Raw genomic sequence first — 12563 nt, 5'->3', positions numbered from 1 at the left:
CTGATTTGCATCTGGCAAAACGTGCCTATGCCTCCTTATGCCTTCAGTCTACCAAGCAGCCGGAACCAACCTTGACACTGTGAACTCACTACGCCATCATGAGAACACTAAGCTACGCATAATGCCTGCCCAGCACGAGCTGTAATTACAGCCACACTGACAAACCTCTGGTCCACTCAGCCCCTCACTCCAGACAGAGTTACTTGACAGGGTACACCTGGGCCACAGCGGAACGTCCAGCTCAGAACAGTCCCCAAGGCCAGCACTGGCCCTTGGATTTGCATCAAGATATCTTGGCCTGGATGCCCTTTCCAGCAACTGCGGCGATCAATGCCAGCCCAACCCACCCCGACAGTGCTTCCAGGCTGCAAAATCGCTGGCTCACGCCACCCTGCCACCCTGTGAGTGGCCCGGTGGAGAAAGAAGAATGGGAACTACAGACCTCTCTTTACAGACGGGGCCACTAAGACCCAAAGACAGGCAGGACTCGCCCAAAGCCACACAGAGAGTTAGGTACAAGAAACCGGGAAATCCAAGGCCTGCCTCCTACTTCCACATCCTTTCAACCCCAACATCCCGAATGGGTTAAAAACAACAACAACAACAACAGTAAGGATAAACTTACCATCATCTCACTACTCCTTATAAATCTCTACTAGTACCAACACAACTGAAAACACCTCACGCTTGTCTGGGCCTTCATGAAATGCCATCTTTATCATTATTTTCAACTCTAATTTATTATCCGGGCTCCCCCGTGAGCCTATCAGGTTGGTATTGACTTCACATTGTACAGAGTTTGAGCTGAGGCCCAGCAAGGCGCGTGGCCCACTCAAGGTCACGTGGAGCAGGGGCCAGGTCTCTTGACTCCCAGCCCAGGGGGCCATGCTCTCTGTCCCCCAGCCCCCAGACCTAAATGAAATTCCCTCCTCACATTTCTTACCAATTACCTGTCGTCAGAGGGGCAGCTCTGTCCCCTCCAGAATTCCTTCTTGCTGATTTCAGCCCACTGTCCTTGAGGTAACAGAGTCCATGCCTTTTGACCATGGGGGCTCTGAGAGTTCCCAGGAATGTTGCAAATATACCTGCCATCACGCCAACCTTCGATCGTGCTCAGATCACAGGCAATGATGCCTCCTAAGGGGTGAGGGGGGACAGTGACCACAAAATCAAGTCCTGAGAAGGAGCCAGATGGCACAAGCAAGGGGCTAACGGACAAAAGGTACAGACCCAGCCCAACATTCTGGACAGGCCGGGACTCACCTGAGCATTATCTGTCCATCTGTCATCTGCCTACAGCAGCCAACATCTCAACCTGCTCGTTTCCACAGATGCCAGCAGGCCCAGAGCCTTCACTAAGCCCAAGCTTCACCCCAGGCCTTTAAGCCCAAGCACCACAGGCTTACAATCCCCATTTCCAGGCTTTTCTGTGGTCACAGGTCAAAGGCAAACACTTGGGAAACCTTCTCCTGTCTTTGGGAAGCAAGACAAGCCCAAGCCATGAGTGAAATGTGTAGACGATGGTCCAGGAAGCTGGCCCTGGGCCGGCTGAGCCTGGCCCAACAGCACTGGGCAGAGTCACTGGGGGAACTCAAGAGACAAGGGGCTCGTTCTCAGGGGAGGACTTGAGCTGACCCTGGAGCAAGGGGACAAGGCAGGGAGATAAGAGTCTACAGATGTTCGGAAGGTGCAAACACCCAGGAAAGGCAGAATGACCTTGCCAAGCAGCCAAGTATTTTAAGACTTCAGGTAAAACTGCGACCATAATTCACTTACTGTCTATACATCAAAGTCTTGCCAAGGATGGAGGAGTTGTCTACACACTGGATCTACCCCGGCAGCGAAGAGTAGACATGGGGGTGTCTGTCTGCCCACAAGGAGACTCACATGGGCAGTCTCCCTATCGGCCTAGGTGCTGGGCTCCCAGGAAGTGGGAGAAGAACTATCCGGAACACCTCCCAACAGGAGGGGGTTCTCACCACAACAGAACCTACCAGCAGAGAAGCCAGCACAACAAGGCTCCCAGAATCCTCAGCTGCTCACACAGATGGAAGAAGTGAGGCCCAGAGAGGGTCAGGGAACTGCCCCAGTCACACAGCACACGACCAGTGTAGGACCCTCCTCCATCAGCAAGGCCTTTGCACTTTTCAGTTTTCCCTGGGGCCCCTCCCAGGTTGCTCAGCTTATTAGGGAACAGCTAACAAGTGGCCCTTGAGTGTCTGTGACCTGAGCCCTATGCTTCACCAAGAGAGATTTCCTGGGAAAGGTTCCTCACTCCCCTAAACAAGGTCTCTCCAGGGCTGGCAGCACCGAGCAGGGCGCACACCCAGAGAAAGGATAGGAAAATGGGTATAAAATTACTTAATAACGTCTGATTCACACAAAAAGGAAAGGAAAGTTCTCTCAACCGTGGAGATCCACTGGGAAAAGTCAAGGCAAGATGACCAAAGGTTTGATGGGTCTTTTAAAACTCTGTTTGGTCGAAACGTTTGCTCTTATTTTAAAAACTTCTTTGTCGCAGATAAAATTGTTCTCTAATTTGGTCATACATTTGGATTTCATTATTTTCAGAATGTATTCCAGACATCTAAAATTAAACAGATGTCATCAACCCCGTTTAGGCCTAAAAGACTTGTAACCAAACAGTGACTTCAACTCCGATGCAATACCGATTTGGAACACTGTGTTTTAGTCATTAAAAGTTTTAAAACTCTGCTCCATTTTTCTCATTTCCTATAATGAGATCTCTTCCCCCTCCTTGAAATACGCCAATTCTTCAAGGGTCAGTGGAAAGTCAAACCGGAGAGCAAAGCAAATTTAAATATGAAAAATGAAAGAGCGAAGTATGAAATCCTTTATCCACTGAAACCCTCACCGAGAAAGGCACCTCGGCTTCATTGCAGACGGGGGGGAGATGGGAAGGGAGAGATACAGAAACAGTGCAAGCGCAGGAAGGGGATTTGGCTTCTAAATCCTGAATTGTTTTATCGTTCCTTTTCTGACAGGGATTAGATTAGCGAGAATCCTCCAAGCCTGCTCAAGGCGTCCTGGGGACAGTTAAGAAAAGACAATTCTTTCTCTCCTCCGATCCTCATCTCTGAGTTCGCCCCCAAATGAATTTGTTAAATAACCAGGTCAGAGCCAAGCGCCTGTTTGAGATGCCCGGATTCGCGAGCAGGGGCACGTGGCCCCTGGGACATGCCTGCGGAGTGGGGGAGGGGAATCTAGATCTGGGGTGTGGAAGTCGCATACTGGAGTCTGACCATCTTCATTACATCAATTTCTTAAGCAAAGTGGAAAGAATAAAATAGAGAAGGGGACGAGAAGGGACAGACGCCAGAGAGGACCTGTGCCTCTCCCGTGGGACCTCCAACCCTTGGTCTGAACGGGGAGGCAGACCCCCTAGCAACCACTCTACAGAGCTGGGAAGCCCAAACCAAATGCCGCACTGCCTACTTGGCTCCTCACTCCAGATCTCAGCTCAGGCCCCACCTGGCAGACCCTTCCTTCCTGAGCCACCCAACAATAAAGAAAGCGAGGTGAGGAGCGTCCAGAAACACTCAAACTTCTGGATGCACACAGAGAGGCAGCACATTCTCCCCATCCTCCTCCCTGCCCCCCAAATAACTCTGCGTGGATCACTTCTGAGCAGAAAGACTTCTCCAAAGATGGGAAATCAGCTTGCTTCTAAAGGCTGACACATCCTAGGACACACAGCCCCAAATCCTTGTTCCAGAGAAAGCTCTCAGGCCCCAGGCCCCAGGAAGGGCCATGGCCATGGCCACGGATCTGTTTTGGCAAGAACTGGCAGCATCCTTGTGGGGGTCTACTGTGTTCACCCCAGGAGGGGAAGCAGGCAGACAAAAGGACACAAACACAATGACCTTTATCAGAGGACAAAGTCAAGGGCCCCGGGTGGGGGGCGGTGGGGATGGGCAGGAAAGAAAGCTGATGCCTCCTTTGGAACACACAAATGGCCCACTCTGGCCTGGGGTTAGACCTGCTCAGTATGTTCCTAACATGAGAATCCACCCAAACAATCTTTCCAAAGCCAGCTGTCAGTTCATAGATGTCCTTACCTCCCAAGTATTAGGCAAGTCAGCTTCCCTGGACCTTGCTTCTCTTGTCCGTACCTCCCAGATGATTTGTGAGCATTTACTCTCCATGACCGGCAAACAGCTTCAGCCCTGAACCAAACCTGGGTAGCTTAGTCCTGGCAGGCTATCCGATTGCTCTTCTGAGAAGGACTGCATTCTTGGGAGTTCATTAGGGATGTCTGTCTGCCTTTGCTGGGGAAGGAAAGAGAGAGAGAGAATTTAGTTCTCCTCCGTGCCAACGCAGAATCAACCCATCTTGTTTCACAGATGGGCAAACTAAGGCCCAGGGAAGTAAGGTGAACCTATGCACGAAGGTTACACATTAGAACAGAAGATATAGGTGCAGCTCGGTGGCTCGGTCGGTTGAGCGTCCGACTCCTGGTTTCGGCTCAGGTCATGATCTCGCAGCGCGTGGGTTTGAGCCCTGTGTCAGGCTCTGCACTGACAGCTATGGAGCCTGCTTGGGATTCTCTGTCTTCCTCTTTCTCTCTGCCCCTCCCCCACTACCTCCCAGTCTCTCTCAAAAAAAAACAACAAAAAAACAAAAAACCCGAGAAGATCAAGCATTTGAAAATCATACTAGAAGATGAGAATTTGCTAACTGGTATATTTCAACCCTCAGGCTTTCCTGGATTTGAACACTACCTTTGAGTGAGCCCCACACACCTGTAAGAGATGTATCGGGCAGGAGACTGAGTTCAGAAGATGAAGTCACGATCCAGCTTACACAGAGAGCCAGTGACAAAACCGGGATGAAAACCCAGGCCAACATTCCCAGGAGACCACCTGGACCATCAAGGTGGTATTTTCCCCCATCCATGCTGACCTGCTAGGGCTACACAGGGGCTGAGAGAGAGAGGGTCTGTTGGCGGTAGGAGAGGATGCCCAGAATTAGCTCTTCAACCCAATGGAAAGTTTGGAAACAGTCACAATTCATTTGTGGGAAATACCAAATGCCCTTTGCCTCACTTCTGAGACTGAGGGGCAGAACCAGGTGACTAAGAAGACCTCATCATCACCAGGGCCCCTTGACCTCACTCCCTCAAGGATTTTCTGGCCAGCTGATGCCACTCATTTCTCTAAAAGATGGCCGACAAAGTTCTTTCAGTACATACACTAACCTGAAGTCAGAGGAGGGACAAATTAGCTGGTCATCATTTGCTTTACCAAAGGATTGGTTTTTTTCTTTACCACAGGGTTCCTATAAAAAAAAACAAGAGCCCTTCCACAAGCAATCGCGTATAATCCCATTTGCAAAGACCATCCATGGACGGCACACCAGCCATGCAAAAGCACAAAGCTATTGTAGGTCAGGGTTTGACAACTGCTCTACATAAGGCATCGGGTGAATGGCTCATGTCTGGTCTCAACACTGAACCCCCTGCCCCAAAGGTGACCCAGGTGGTGAGAAAGGAGCACGGCCAGAGAAAGGATGCCAGGGGAATTAGGCATGGGCTCCAAGACAATCCCCAAAGGGGAGGCTGGGAAAGTCCTCATCCTTGTCAAAACTGAGACATAAATACTCATTCCACAGACGTGCCTACTGCATGCCCAACTTCACACTAGACACCGGGTCAAACGCCCAACAAAACCAACAGGACTCCTCTGTCCTAGAGCTTATAGTGTGCGGGGCTGTTGAGACAGCTGTCAATCAAACGGCCACGCTCATGAACGCCTCCCTGCAAACTCAGCTAGGGACGCCGCAGGAAAGGAATTCTGGCCTAGGAGAACTTTTGCTGGTAGTGGCGGTGGCGGGGTTTTTGGTAATCTATTTATTTTTGAGAGAGGTAGGGGAGGGGCAGAGAGAGAGGCAGAGAATTCCAAGCAGGCTCCACGCTATCCATGCAGAGCCTGACGCGGGACTTGAACCCATGAACTGCGAGATCACGACCTGAGCCGAAATCAAGTTTCGGAGGATTAACCAGGGGGGAGTCCAGGGGCTCCTAGGAGAGACTTTCCTAACAACACAGGAGCTAGTCTGAGGGTCAGGGGAGATTTTGCCAGAAGTAACCACTGAGTTGACATCTAAGGGGACAATTAACCTGGTAGACTCGGGTAGAGCAGAAAGGAGTCCAGGAAAAGGTGAGAGCGTGTGTCAGGGCCCTGGAGAGAAAGTAGTATGTTTGAGGAAATGGGAGAAGGTGGCCAAAGCACCTGGGAAGCAGAGGGCAAGGGGCATCATGACCACAGATAAGGGATCATAGGTCACACAAAAGAGTTGGTCTTTATACAAAGGACAATGAGCTGCCACTGGAAGGCTAAAGCAGGCAAGTCCAAGAGTCAGTCTGTATTTGGCAGAGCTGGCTCTGGGCCCTGCATGGAGAACGGTCCAACAGGGGGGCAAGATAAAAGTGGGTGGATGGCTAGGATGTTGCTGCAGCTGGGGAGGGGACAAAGGCAACTGGACTAGGGGGCAGCTGCAAAGATGGGCAGAAGTGGACAGAGTCAAGGGCTGTAGGACATCAAAGTAACAAGACTTCGGGCTGGATCGCCCCAGGGGCGGGAGACGGGGTGTGCCAGAGGGTGCCTCCCAGGGGCCCGATTGTGTGAACAGATGAACAGAGACGCGTGCCCTGAGCTCGGGAGCCCTGGAGGAGGTGCAAGGCAGTGTGCTGGAGGAGCAGGGTCAGAGTGTATCTCGAATTCCTCTGAAATGGCCACATGGAGACCTGGAGCACGCCGCTGAGGATATAAGTCCCAAGGGCAGATATGAGCACATACAGCGATGTCGTCCCTTCCAAAAGCCGTTAAAGGACAAAGCCGGGGATGTTACCCCTCGTTCCTCAGCCCCTCTCACTTCCCCCTCCTGGATCTCCTTGCGAAGTGATTTCACAGGGAGATTGCAACATAGAGCCGCTTGCTGCGCAAGTCAAATGTCTTGCCTGAGCAGAATCTCAGTCTTTTCCCCCTAAAGAAAGAGCGAAAGAAAATAAGCTTCAGATCTGGTGAGGGGGATTAAGTGTAGACACACAGGAGGACTTCCTGGCTCTGAGGGGTTGACGATGGAATGCATTAGTAAGCAGGAGTCTGGGCACTCCTTCCCCTGAGGTCTGTGAGATTGGGGGTAGACTGCTGTCCCGTGGGGATGCCTGGAAGGCAGGCGCACCAAGAAGCAGGGACCGGACCTGATCAACAGCCGCCGCTCACCGGGCCCAGGTGACTAAGCTCCAGTCACAGGAACCCTACACACCCGGGAACAATTGCTCCATTCACCAAGTCCTGCCCTTGTGCTGGTGCAGCGTCAGGGGCTTGGCCCACATTCCTTCCTGGGATTTGAATCTCTGACAGACACCAAAGCCCACTTCTCTTCTCCCTCATCTTCTATCCTATCCCCACTCTTTTTTTTCCTCTTCAAGTACGGCTGACATACAATACTGCATGGGTTTCAGTGTACGACAGAGTGATTCAACATTTATATACGTAATTCAGGGCTCACCACATAAGTACAGTTATCATCTGTCACTACACTAAATTAATACAATGTTACTGACTGTATTCCTTACGCTGTACTTTACCATCTCCACGATTTATCTTATAACTAGAAGTCTGTACGTCTTGATCCCCTTCACCTACTTTTCCCATTGCTCCCCCCACCCCTCTCTCTTGCCTTTAATCCTGAGAACAGGTGGTATTACAGGGCTCTTGGAAACAGGTCTCTTGACCTTGGTGATGTGGACCCCAAGCAGGGTAGACACTATGTATAACAGCATTTCGGGACCAACTATAATGTAAATATATAAACATAATAAGTGTTGTAACAAATATATTAGATAACTGTATCCACAGAAGGAAAATTTGCTGCTCACTACCAGAAAAAAAAAAAAAAAAATGGGAGAAAAACATTGTAAGAAACAGAGCCCTGTACAAACAGACAAAAGATAAAGCATTGTACCTATTTTCAAGTGCACATATTTTAATGTTTGCCAAAGTGCCTTTCAGAAACACTGTAGCCATTTGGCCCCAGCTGCCCCCCCGTGACCCCTGGCTACCCCCCAGCATGATGGGAGGGTTGATAACTACCTCCCATCCTCCCAAGAAATCTATACTTCTTCGTAAGAACATACCTATGTTCTTGATCTATCATATAATGTAAATAATGTAATTTCCCTATCTTTCATTTGTCTTTATTATATTCGAGGTTCCTTTCTAAAAATTAACTTTTAGTAACCTAGTTTACAGAGTCACTTAAATCCATAATTTAAAGCAAAAATAAAGGATCCGTCACCTGCAAAGGCACCCCTTTGCAGGACTTGGCACTCTGCTCTCCATGGTCGACAACGTTTACCTTGCCTGATGAGCAGCAGGAGAGAAAACCTCCGAAGGGAAGGTCTGCCCTGGGCTCTGGGGCTCCTCAGACCAGGGGCTGGTGACCATGAGCCCTTCCTGAGCGCCCAGACTTCGTGTGGCCTCTGCTCCAGCCAACACCTGCTACCCTGCCTCCAGGGCCCTAGAGCCTGCTGGACCTTTGCTTCCTGAGGCCCAAGCCTCAGGGGAAGCGTGGCTCCGGACAAGAGAGCCACGGAGGAGCCCAACACCCCCTTGACAGGCAGCTCCACCCTTATTCCAGGCCTTTCCCTGACCCAGTTCCCCATCACACAGATACGCACACACACGAGCCCACCTTAGGTCTCCAAAAAAGCAACTGGTCACAAGGAGCCCATGCCACCCAAAGTCTGCACACAGGCCATACAGCGCAGAGCAGGGAAACTGAGCCATCCGGAGTTTGAAGCCAATGGCATGCCGTCAAATCACACTTTTTTGCCCTTTACTCTCTTGTGTGGGAAAAGGGCACCAGGAAAAAGCTGAAATGCATGTAGCCATGTACCCCACTAGTTGCAGAGGGGCCGGCTTAGGGATGGCCCTGCACTGTACCCTGTCCGTCCCTCTGTGTCACCCTGAGACTGTTGGTGGCTGCTGCAGGGTGACAAGACTGTCTAAAACAGCAGCAGGGACTGGCTTTGCTACAGCAGCTGCCCACGCATGGACTTCAGAGCTTACAGTCAGACACAGTCCATCCATGGGCTGTGAGCAAGGTGCCCCCAGAAAGCGGCTTGCCCAGGCCAGGTCTGGGACACTGGTCACCAGGCTTCGCCATGAACCAAGCATGTGTTCCTTCCTGGAGACAGGGCCTCTGAAGCCCCTTTCTGACTCTGCAGCATTTTCTCTCCCCCTCCCCAGGTTGCCCAGCTCTGCAAACAAAGGCATGTTTGGGGGAAGAATGGTGCTCATATTTAATAACCCTCAAATCTGGCTCCACATGTGGCTATTGTTAGGTAGATTTAACCAGCAATTACTGAGGTACCTCCTTCCTCCTCAGCAACAATCTAGGCCCTTAATCCAGTTAAGACCCAGAGAGTTTAGGGTTGAGCTCACTGAGATGAAGGTACCAGCTTAGTCAGGGCCTGCTCCAGGCTGGCGGAGCTGGATGCGAGAGCACGACTCCCCAGAATCTACTCCTTCTTGCCAGCAAAAAAATAAGGGTGTGGGGTGGGGTGGAGTGGGGCAGGCAAAGAAAGGACTACCTAAAGTCCCCGTGATAACTCAGCTTCCAGAGAATTCACATGGAGACCTAGCACAAACGTTTGGACTGAGAATCGAGAAAGAAAGCCAACATGCTCCTAGGAAGCCCCAAGAGCAGGCTGAGACTGGGGGAGGAGACCGGCCCCTCCTGGAACCCTGCAGTCCTGGCCCCTTATCTCAGCAGGAGACAATCCTAATAAAGCCTCAAGTTTGTAGTCAAGCTGCCTATGGTCTGGCCAGAGGAGAAGGTAAGCTTCCATAGGGGAACCATTGCTGCAGACATAGGACTGGAGCATAGGAAGAAGCCTAAAGCTACACCTCAAGCAGGCCGTTTGCATTTCCACCCTCTGACCCTTTGCTCCTCCTTGTTCCACTGCCAGGCCTGCCCTGCCTTCTCTCCACTTTCCAGCTCCCTCCCTATAAGGCCCAGCATTAAGGTGCCCATTGCTTCCCTGGAGCTCAGCCCTCCGTGAGAGCACCCATGCTATTTATACAGGCTTGGGGGACTCACAGCATGGACAATTTGTCCTCAAGGGCACCAGGAGAGGCAGAGAAAGAGGAAAGGCTGCTAGGCTGGGCTAGCTTGCATCAAACCAATTTCCACATTAAAAAGGAAGCCCTTTCACACAGCCCCATGGTCAGAGGAGAGAGGGAGCTCCCAGACCTCCCTGAGCCCCGGCTGGGAGCCCCCTTGCTGTAGGGACTATAGGATACCAAGTGGAGGCTACGCAAATGAGTCTGCGGCCCCTCCTGGCCATGGAGGCCAACAACACTGTGACGGGTCAGCCCCTGTCCTGCTCCCGAGCCTCCCAAGTCTGGATTTTCTCATCCAACTTTTCTGTTTTCACCACAAAACAGTAACAAAAACCATTTAGTATCAATTATCATCTTGTATAAAGATCCAGTTTTGGTCTCAAGAGGTACAGGGACCAGAGGCAGCATTTACTGAGAATTTCAGCCCTGCCCGGCAGTCACCACATCAGGGCTCACAACTATCCTTACACAGAATCTATTAACAACGGCTTTGCACAGCACAGCCCTGGATTCGAATCGCAGCTTCAGCACCTCATGTCTGTGTGACCCGGGGCAAGTTACTTCCTGCTCCAATCCTTAATTTCCTGAACAGCCAAGTGACAATTACAAGAATGGCAAGTTGAAGGGGTTGCCATGATGACTGAATTAAATAAGCTCCATGCAGTCATTCTCGAAGGGGGGACTTGGGGCCAAGAGCATCAAGGATCACCTGGAAACATGTGAGAAATACAGATTCTCAGGCCCCACCTTAGACCTACTGAATGGGAACCTCTGAGGTGGGGCTTGCGCACATGCCCTCCAAGTGGCTGTGAGGCCCACTCAAGTTTGCAATCACTGGCATACGCAGGGAAGTTGTTCAACAGCAAGCACCTGACGAGCAAGGAGTCGTCACCGCTCCAGGAATGACTGTCCGACTCTCTCCCTTCTCCCCTGATGGACCCAAGGCTCAGGGAAGTGAAGCCATTTCTCCAAAGTCAAACAGCTAGAAGCCGGGCCACATGGCACTGGAGGCCACAGCCTCCTCACTGCACCCTCGTGTCTCCCACTGAAAGCCCACATCCCAAAGCTACCTAAGCACTGACAATGTTCTCCACAGCGCCACCCAGAGGTAGCATGGTAAAAGCTAGAAACACCTCCCACAAACCTGCAAGGAAAGCAAAGAAAGTAAGGAAAGAAATGATCCCTCCAAAACTACCAGGGTGCAGAGCCTCTCAGGCCAGACATAACTTCCTTCCTCAGGAATAAAGGTCACGGGATGCACAACCCCAGGGCTCTCCAGGACACAGCTGCTGGACGCTCTCAGGAAGAGTCAGCCATCTTCGCAGCACCAAAGGTAGATCCGTGAGCTGTGCGGATAAAGGCATCGATTTCTTTAAGTACTTTTCAAACAAGAAATCGAAAAGAGAATTCTCAGCTAGTCAAGCAACTGTGACTTTCTCGCCAGGGCTCAATTTCTCCACCTACACGGAGGAGAAGTGACAAGCACCCAGTGCACTACAGCTTTAAGAAGTGCTGTTTATCAGGGCGCCTGGGTGGCTCAGTCGGTTAGGCGGCTGACTTCAGTTCGTGGGTTCGATCCCCGGGCCGGGCTCTGTGCCGACAGCTCAGAGCCTGGAGCCTGCTTCAGATTCTATGTCTCTCTCTCTGTCCGTCCCCTGTTCGCACACTCTATCTCTTTCTCTCTCTCTAAAAAATAAATAATAAACATTTAAAAAAAAAAAAAAAAGAAGTGCTGTTTGCCCTACCACATCTGCAGGTAGGGCTGAGGCCTCTGTGCCTTAATGCAGACCGCCCTCTCCTCCCAAGGGCAGTGACCCCAGGGCTCACACTCCACAAGGTCTGGGTGGCACTTAGCCACCCTGGCAGCAAGAACCCAAACAAACCCCAGGCTCAGGCTGGCAGGTAGAAGGGGGATTGGTGGAAAGGAGTGGTGCCTTCTGGGAAAGCTTTTCACGGAGAATTCATGGAAGCCACAGCCCCTACTGCTGCTCTGCTGCCTGCTCTCGCCGTGTCACCCAAAGTACAGATCCCCGTGGGTTCCTCTTTGCTTCCAAGAGGTGTGTCCTAAGTTTAATCTGCCTCAGCACTCGGCACCATGCCTGGCAAGCACGAGGCTCCCAGTAAACGCTTAGAATGAATATACCAGATGTTCAGAAAGGAACACTGTCGGTGCACCGCACACCCGACTCCCGTGAAACCTCCTTGCCTTATCTGAACCTGTGCAGCTCCTCTCCACACCAGCCTGCCACAGGGCCTGCCACCCCGTATGAATATTCTCAGTTTGCTTTCACTCACTACACTGCCAGCCACGCTGATGGTTTTCATGCAACAAGGGAACCAAGCTCTGCCCCACCCCAGGACCTTTGCATACGCCAGTCTCTCTTTCCCCTATTCTTCGCTTGACGGATTCTT

The 12563-nt window shown here is 51.3% G+C and overlaps 1 long non-coding RNA gene across 1 annotated transcript in view; it reads right to left on the bottom strand.

Moving 5' to 3' along the window:
- Positions 1–7244, bottom strand: part of LOC123603943 — a 110016-nt gene extending 102772 nt beyond the window's left edge. Inside the window, exons 1-2 of the long non-coding RNA XR_006715121.1 lie at positions 6819–7244; positions 4080–4289 (exon numbers count right to left, since the gene is read on the bottom strand). This is a non-coding gene — a long non-coding RNA (uncharacterized LOC123603943). The remainder of the gene's footprint in view (positions 1–4079; positions 4290–6818) is intronic.
- Between the last annotated feature and the right edge of the window lie 5319 nt (positions 7245–12563).

This window comes from Leopardus geoffroyi, chromosome A1 (assembly GCF_018350155.1).
Source record: "Leopardus geoffroyi isolate Oge1 chromosome A1, O.geoffroyi_Oge1_pat1.0, whole genome shotgun sequence".
NCBI lineage: Eukaryota > Metazoa > Chordata > Mammalia > Carnivora > Felidae > Leopardus > Leopardus geoffroyi.
Note: the sequence above shows the minus strand (reverse complement) of the source record. Positions and strands in the feature narration are given on the sequence as shown.